We start from the raw sequence: 9,318 nt of genomic DNA, 5'->3' as shown, positions 1-9,318 counted from the left end.
TGAGGAGCTCATGAGCTCAAGAAGGAATTCATTCCGTTTTTTATATCTCTGGTCACTGTCAATAAAAACAAAAAAAAAATAACCAGAGCTCGCATTTGCAGAGCCATCTCTCATTAAAGAGCTTCATGCTTTCTTGTTTCTCATGTCAACCCTGTGAGGAAGCTAGTAGAAATATTCCCAATTTGTAGATGAATGTCTCTGAGCTAAAGATTACTTAAGACTATAAGTTATGAATAGCCTGTAATCTAACTTAGTAGAGGTAGTCTCTCTCCTGATAAAATGAGAAGACCTTGTCCTCACCCAGGTGAGTGGCCTTTGCTGCCATTGTTGGCCACCATAGTGAGAGTCCAGAAATAAACATAAGTGGGTGTGCCTGTGGCCCCTAGGGGTTGATTACACATGTCTTTTCCACATCATTTCATCCATTTGTATTTATTCACTTTGTATTTCTGCTGTATATATTTACACATGTGCTTATTTCTCCCATTAGAGTGTAATCCCTTAAAAATGATTTTTTTAAAAATTATTTGTACTTGTATTCCCAGTTCCTGGCACATAGTAGAGTTTGGTAAATTCTTGTGGGTTGCTTAATGGATATCAGCTTACTGGATACCTACTGAGGACTTTGTCCTATTCTGGGTGCATTTGGGGAATGGTCCTTTCCCTGAGAGGGGATAAGACAAAGAGCTTGGGAGTCAGGAGAAAAGGGTTCATATCTGTTCTGACATGCTGTGTAACCTTGGGTAAGTCATTTCAACACTATAGACCTCAGTTTCTTTCTTCATCTATGGAATGAGAAAGTTGGCCTAGGTGTTTGGGGCCCCTTCCAACTCTGATATTCTATGATCTGCACATCAGAGTGCCTAGAAGATGACAATAGTCACCAGTGAGTAGGCCTTTCTCCAGAGGCCTGGATGAAATCAGCACTTATAGTCATAACCGAGGTGCCAGATGTGGTCCTTACATCTCTGTAAGGTCCCTTATAGGTGTCCTCTCTCGGGGTCCTTCACAGTTCTGGTGCTCCCCTTCACTCTTCCCCCCCCCCAATCCTGGCCATCTTCTGTTTGCTCTGCTTACATTATTTGAGCAGATGGTGCTCAATTTGTCTTTGGAGCTGAGCTTATACTCCAGTGTCCTCTTCCACATTTACCCATCCTGGGCAGAGGGTGCAGATAGTCCTAACTACACACTCAAGACTTGCTATATCTGATTTAGCTGAAGAGTCCATCAAAGGATTGTGCTCTAGGCATCTCCTTCTTATCACAACTCTGCAAGCCTCTCATATCCTTGAGTGTGCATACCTCTCAGAATTACCCAGGATTCCCTCAGGGCCCATGGTATCCACTGCGAGAGCATTGAGGATTCTGTTCTCTCTCATCCCATTCCCTCACCCCCTCACCTCTACCTTCTCACAATCCTTAAATCTAAGAACTGTTGGGAAAAAGCAAATAATTCTGGATTTTTTTCCTATGATATTTCAGGCAGGAAATGGGCTGAGAGAGCCAACAATTTTCTCAGTGCAGTTCACTGGAAGGAAAAAAAAAGTGTATTCCCTGCTGTCTCTGCTACACACAGATAAGCTATAATATACCATATTACATGATAAGTACATTAGCAATCTACAAACATAACGCTGTAAGGCCTGGAGGAAGACTGGGTTGGCTGGTGTGGATTTGGGATGATTTCACGCATGAGGTGGCATTTGACTTGTTTTTTAAAAGATGGGTTGGAATTCAACAGGAAAAGAAGAAGAGGAAAGACATTCCCAGGAGGGAGAACATTGTGGGCAGAAGCAGGGATGGAGGTGGAAAAGTAAAAGCTGTTTTGGTAGGCTGGCATGTACAGTATTTGGAGAGTTACATGAAACAAAACTGGAAAGGTAAGCTGGTACCAAGTGGTGAATAGCCTTAAATGCTAGGCAAACAAAGGTAAATTTTATTCAATAGTCTCCATCAGATCACTGGAGATTTTTGATAAGAGGATTGCCTGGATGTGGGGGAAAGCCCATCTCAGATTTTAATCATTTTGGATACTTACACACTGAAAAATTAATTCACTGATTGGAAAAAATATGAGCAATGCTTACTCTCTTTTATTCTTTTAGGAAATGTGAAGTTCTTCAACTGATTTTTTTTTTTTTTGGAATGAACTAGAGTGTAGCTAGTCTTTGGATAATCAGATAAAGGACTAGCCATGACCCTGGTGGTCTTATAAGACCTTTCTGGTGACCTTTCTGATGAGATAACTGAAGAGAGTCAATGAAGTCAGCCATTCCTGAGCATGAGAATTCTGCAGAGTCCGCTTGTGCAGTGGAGAGACTCAGGCCCAGAGAGCCCAGTGGAGTGATATGCCCAGCAAAGACATTGTGCCCAGGGGTATAGTGAGAGGAGAGAAAAAAACACTGGAGCCTTGCAGGCCCAGATGTGTGAGCTGCCTTAATCATCTGTGTTTTCTATATGTCTGTCTCTTTATTATAGAGTGTTCTACACGTGTGCCCTCTATTCCCACTGATGCTGAGTATGTTTGGGGGAGAGTGAGATCAAGGTTTTCGGGGGATATTTTATTACTCCTATTCACACTGTTTCATTTCATTCCTTGCCTTTGCTTTGAACTAATTGTGCCTAACCACTAGAGATGAAGATACAAGTGGGGACTCATGAGCTATAGTTTTAGGATTGTGGTCTCACAGAGTACTGTGAATCTAGGGTGGTTGTCCTTTGGGGTTCTAAGCTATGTATGTGAGTTGGGAGTTAGTTCCAGAAGGGCTGTTAACAGAAGTAACACAACTAGATATATGTCCCATTAATATTATGAGAGCCAAATAGTATCAAGGATAGATTGGATAAGGATATAAAAGGGAGGTGAGAAAACTTGCTAGGAGGCGATTGCAGCAGTGTATAAATTTGCTAGGTAGTGATGGCTATGCTATCAATTAATCAATCAATTTTAAAGCACCTACTTGAAAGGTCCTGTGTTAGATTCTGGAGATATAAATACACTTAATGAAAGAAGTCTCTGCTCAAAAAGCATTTATATTTTAGTAGAAGCAGCTTACATATTTAGATAATGGATCAGAATAGAGAGAATGAATAACTGCAAAAAAAATATTTTCCGGGTAGCATTGGTGAGATTTGGTCCCTTTCAGAAGTTCTGTTGCAGAAATCCTAGCTACTGAGAATTCTGACCATGTGGCACCATGTGTAGGCAAAATCTGTCCCTAGTTTTCCTTCTAGTGGGGGATTAAACTTTTGGAGGGGTTGGGGTAGAGGACCTTTTTTCCTTAGTTCAGTATTTCCCCCACTGGAGCAAAAAGTTGGCAGGTGCCAAGTGACTGAGTGCTTAAAACAGCCAACCAACTTTCAGCTTGTATTGATTCGATCTCTCATAGATTTTTTTTTTTTTGGCTTAAATATAGCATCACGGATGCACAGCTGCGGGGAGTGTGCCAAACAACACAGCCGGCTGTACGTGCTGCAATCAGTGAAAGCTGTTTGTCTTTTCTCCTGTTAGAGGTGTTATCATCAGGAGCCATGTGGGTGCTCTCTGGGGCAACCAGCCATTTCTCCAGCTCACCCACAAAAGCAGAAGCATTAGGGGAGGGGAGAGTCGGTGCATGCCTAGTTGAAAGCTTTCAAGTGGTGAGTTGGGGAGACCAGAAGGGGGAAAAGGGGGAAAAAGACACAGTAGAGTCTGTTCAGCTGAGCATTTAGCCAAAAATTGTGAAAAATGAGTCCCTGTGTTCCGTTGTTCACACCTGGGACAGAATGCTGCCATTATACTACATTCAAAATCCGAATATTGGAAGACTGCTATGTAGCCATAATGTTAGTTTCCCAGTAGTTTCTGGTCTGAGGTGGCACTCACAGCTTTTCCAGTCTTTGAGCACCAACTTCTTAGGGACATAAGACACGGGATCATTAAGCAATTCAAGGTAGTGTTCAAGTTCAAATGCATGGTGAAGACAGGAAATTCTAGAAGATTTTGGAGCATAGAGTGGGATGTAGTTATCAAGGATGTTTCATGGACAAGGTGGTATGTTTATTGAACCTGAATGGATAGGTGTAATTTGAATAGGTAAACAAACAAGTGAAAGGCAGGCCAGGCCAGGGGACCATGGACAAAGACGTGGATGTTGGCTTGTGCATGGCAGGGTTTTGGGACAGTAAGCAGATGAAAACCTGTATTTACACAGCTGATTAAGGTTTACAAAGTACTTTCCTCATGCCAATCCTGTTTGGAATGTTATTATCTTCATCTTACAGATGAAAAAAATTAAGGCTCAGGTAGGGTTAACTGACTTGTTTAGCATTGCATCCACGGTAAATGTCAAAATGGGATTTTAACCCATGGTTCCCCAAACCAACTGCAACACACTTTCCACTAGACCACGTCTGGAACAGAGTTAACACTGCGGGATGATGGATAGAAAGGTGCAATGCTAAATGACTGAATGCTTAAAATGGTCAACCAACTTTCGGCTTATACTGATTGTTGCAATAGATAGAGTTCAGGAAGACTTCAATACAAAACCTGCCTCAGACAGATACTAGCTGTATGACTTTGGGCAAATAACTTAACCTCTATGTGTCTCAGTTGCTGAGTCAAATGAGTCAGCATAAAAATATACTTTATGAACCTTTAAATGAAATAAAATAATATCACATTATTAATAATCCTAGATCATGAAGGGCCTTCAATATAAAGATAAGGAACTTGGATTTAATTATGTACATTCTGGGGAAGCAGTGAAGGTTTTTGTGGGGGGGCATGATGAAAGTGAAGATTTAGGGAGACTTATCTGTTGGCAGGAATGATTAGTGAGAGAAAAGGCTTTAGTCAAGGAGAACAGAGGCTCATAAATTTGGAGCAGGAGAGGATTTCAGAAGTCATCTTGAGATACTGAACCCTAAGAAGGTTAAGTGACTTGCCCAGGATCACACAGGTAGGAAGTAGCAGAGCCACAATTTGAACTCGGGTCTTGTGATTTCAGCTTCATCAAGCTTCACTTCCCTTTCCTTCCCCTTCCCCACCATGTGAACTTTGGTTAAGAGGCTATTGCAATAAAACTAAACTCAAGCTGCTAAAAGCCAGAGTGATGGTAATGTGGATTAAAAAAAGATAGTACAAATGAAGGGGATATTCTAAAGGAATAATAAATAGGAGGTGGCAGAGGACTGGATGGAAAGGCTTTGGAAAATTAAGTAAACGTTAGGTCAGGTGTTCTAAGACATTCATGGGTCTGTGCCTCCATGAGCATGGCACATCTTTCCATCTGAATTTTCTAGGTACAATTGGGTTGGATAAGTTGGACTGGTGGTTTTGGGAAGGAAGAAGATCTGAGTTTTATTGGTCAAGGGACCCAATCAAATCCCCTTTCCCAGTTCCTCACTCCAAGCCCTAGGTCATGGGCTGTTTCTCTGTCCCATCTCCTCATTGCTACCTTCCCAGAAGGAAAGAAACAAAAACAATCTAATCTTAGGAGCTGAGAGGTCCTTCCTAACACCTTCCACGACCTACTTTCAGTGGACCGTATGCAGTTCAGAGCACTGTGTGAGGATGAGCAGGGTGTCCTTAGCGGCCACTGGACTGATACAATAAGCTAGCCATATGGTCAAGTCTCAACAGTTCTCTTGGAGCTGGCAACTGAGAATACAGCAGTGAATCAGAAGCAAACTTTTTCTTTGTTTTCTTCCTTATCAAAGCAGCTGGATCTGGCAGGTCCAGACTGGACAATCTCCTTTCAGGGGAATCCTTTTGTTTGGATTCGGTGCACCCACCTCTGTGGGCAGCAGAGGGCACTGTTTCTCTGGAAATGGAGTTCCTAAGTTTCATTCACTCCTTTTCCTCTGGGGTCTATTGTTTTTGCTATACATCCCCCCCCATCCCCTTCCAGCCCACCTTCCCAGGTTTTCTTCCCTTTTTTTCTCCTTTAAAAGTGAATTTAGTGCTTACGAACATGGCAGAAAATTATTCTGAGTACAGCCTGTCATCCCTCAGCAGGTCTTTCGAAAGCTTTCTTCCCCTCCTTGGTTCTGCCAGTGCCCCTCAGTCTGACCTGCGGTACGCCTCTCCCCCACCCCAATTATTCCAGTCTGGGGGTCACCGTCACAGTTTTGCCAATGCATCTCAATCGTGCCTCTCAGCTTCCCTGGCTGGTTCAGTCCAGGACTTCCCGTTCAGATTCTCGCCCTGATTTATGGTGTCCCTTCTACTCTGGCCCTGGGTCTCTCTCCTCGGGCGAGACTGCTGATCATGCCACATTTTCAAATTGGTTCTGCCATGTGGACCAATGTCTGGGTGGGATGATAATTGGGCCCACAGACTCATTTCAACTGTGACCTCACTAAAGGGGAACCTCTGTTCTTTGGACGTGAAGGACACTCTACCTAAGTAGAAAGGTAGGCAGAGAATATTTGGTGGTTTTTCCCCCTCTCTTCTTTTCTGTTCCAGCACAGTGAGATTCAAGACAAAAAATATGCCCTTCAGGAATTCCAAGAAGAGCAAAATCTTGGTGACCATTTATTTTCTAAGTGTTCTAGATACTGTTCCTAAAAGGGCATGGCATCTTCAGTTTTTGAGTTGGCACATGCAAGGGATAGGACTTGATTCTATTCAAAATTATGTTAAATACCAAGAGCCATTAAAAGATGACCCAGGAGCCAAAGTGACAGTCTAGAAGTTTCAAAAAAAGGACTAACTTCTTCCTTCTGTGGGTGAAGGATAAAGACATGGGTGTTTTCAGTTTAGGCAATTTTCAGAGGTTGAAATACAAGAATTCTGGCCAACAAACTGTGAAGTGGGCAAAGTTTATCAAGTGCCTTCCTTTCTGTGCCTCTGGAACACTTTTCCATCTCTGCTGCCTCAGTCTTCTCAGGGTGCTCTCTCTAGTCAGGGGGTGAAACTTAGAATGTTTAGACATTAGAAATGTTAGACATAGGAATAAATCTTAGGATGATAGGCACATGAGAGATTATTCAATCCAAACCTCTCAAGCTTCAGATGAAGATATAAAATTGTTCATAAATAGTGACTTACAGATGTACCCCTATCAGGGGGGATTATTAAGAGAAAAAGAGGGAGAGGATGATACTAACCCAAAGGAATGATTCCTTAAGGACAGAATTTTAGGCATAAATGTGAGACGAATCTAGGCTCACAGGAACCTTTTCAGTTCCCCTCAAATTTGATTACTTAGGTGTTTATTTTGCCCCTTGCCTGAGTTGACTATGATTCTGGGGTTGTTTTTAATTATTAATATTGCTATTATTAATAATAACAACAGCTAGCATTTACATCGAATGAGATAATATTTGTAAAAGTATTTAGCACAGTCCCTGGCATAAAGCAGGTGCTTAACAAATGCTGATTCTCTTCCTACATAAGTGATTTAAAGGTTTGCAAAGTACTTTAACATCCTCTCTTTCATTATGCATGTTGGACGTTGGGATAAGGAGGGAGAGGTTAGCTTCATCCATTTTTTTAACCTCCTGATAGGGAGAGGGAATCGGTTTACCTTCTAAACCTTTCTTTTGGTGGAAGGAGGAAGGCTATTTTAATTTTATCCCTCCTCTCTTACTGAAAAATGACAAGGACAGTTGTCCCTGCTCAAACTTGGTTGTCACAGCTTGACCAAAGATGACGAGGAGGAAGGAAGAGCCCATTCCCTGCTAGACCCTTTTGGGTTGGATAACTTCCTCAAAGGTGAAGCCTTTCATTCAGAACTTCTAAGAATCGGGAATGTCTTCTTGCTCCTTCCTTCACTATCTCCCTTGGAGATCGACTGGGCTGAGGGCTTCAGGGGGTGTGAAAATAGGGAGATCAATGGAATGAACCTAGATAAAGAGACATCGGTGCTAGTCCAGGATCTGCTGCCTTCACTGTGTGTCGTTGAGAAAAATAATTTCTCTGACATCAATTGTCTTAGGTACAAAATGAGGAGATAAGATTAGCAGCTCCCTAAGGATCCCTTTTACTTTGAAAATATAGAATTCTATTCTTCTCTGCTTACATCTTGGACTTTGCTTTGACCTCATGTGTGCCTGATATCTGATCATTGCCTTCCCTCTGACCTTAGAGGGGCCAATATGACATAGTGAAAAGCATTGATCGTGGAATCAGGACCCCTGACTTCAGTTCCTGCTTCCCCCCACTTACTAGGCATGAACAAGTAATTTTATCTCTCTGATCCTCAGTTTGTTCATCTGTAAAATAAATGCTTGTGCTATGTCATCGAGTTGTTGTCAGAACACTGCTTTGTAAATTTTAAAGTGCTATCTGTCTATGCATCTATCATCTATCAATTATCTATCTCTTCTATCCATCCATCAGTCTATCTCCCTCCATTATCGATCTATCTACAGATATGTATACACACATGTACCATATACCACACATGTACATGTATGTGTACATACATGTGAACAATATATGCATATGTATTATACAGACTGAAGGTATGTGTATGCATGCTATATGTGATATGTAGCCTATATGTATAGATAGACATCTTGTGAACAATATACAAACATGTGTCATGTACATGTGTACATATATGTAATGCAGTATAGACTATATATGTATTATATGTCTATAGATATACATACATGTGAACAATACACACGTGTGCATGTATATGTGTGCATGTAGTATATGTGCTCTATACATATGCATGCACATGTATATCCATATTGTTATGTTCAGTCATTCCAGTCATATCGGGCTCTCCATGACCCCATTTGGGGTTTTCTGGGCAAAGAAGCTGGAGTGGTTTGCCATTTCCTTCTCCAGTACATTTATAAAAATGTGTGTTATTATTATCTAGGCCTTTGAAATTCATGGTATCTTGTCCCCAGTACTTAGATCGTCCTTAACCTTTGTCCACCCACCTATAAATCTTTGCAGAGCCTCGTCCTCTCAGTTCTGTTCTCTGTCACCCTCATGCTACACATCATCCCCCCAGGATGGCACATCTTTGGTTGCTGCATTAGACTAGATGAACAACCAAAGCTCACTGAAAAGGGAGAGATCCTACCTGTTCTATATCTGATTATCTCACAGGGATGCACGTATGGCATATTAAAAAAAAAAAACATAGGCCTTGGAGTTAGAAGCCCTTGGTTCAAGGCCTGACTCTGACCCAGTGCTCACTAGTTATCTGACTGTGGACAAACTGCTGAAATTCTCTGAGCCTCAGTTTCCTCATTTGGAAAATAGGGATTATAATAATTGTACTACCTATCCCACATGGGGCTATGTCATTAAAAGTTTTTATTATATGAGCTTAGTGTTTGGTTAGGAACATGAGTCAGTCCCCAAAAC

This window comes from Phascolarctos cinereus, unplaced genomic scaffold (assembly GCF_003287225.1).
Source record: "Phascolarctos cinereus isolate Bilbo 61053 unplaced genomic scaffold, phaCin_HiC Scaffold_5;HRSCAF=322, whole genome shotgun sequence".
Classification (NCBI taxonomy): Eukaryota; Metazoa; Chordata; class Mammalia; order Diprotodontia; family Phascolarctidae; genus Phascolarctos; species Phascolarctos cinereus.
The sequence above is the reverse complement of the archived record's forward strand: the minus strand, read 5'-3'. Positions refer to the sequence as shown.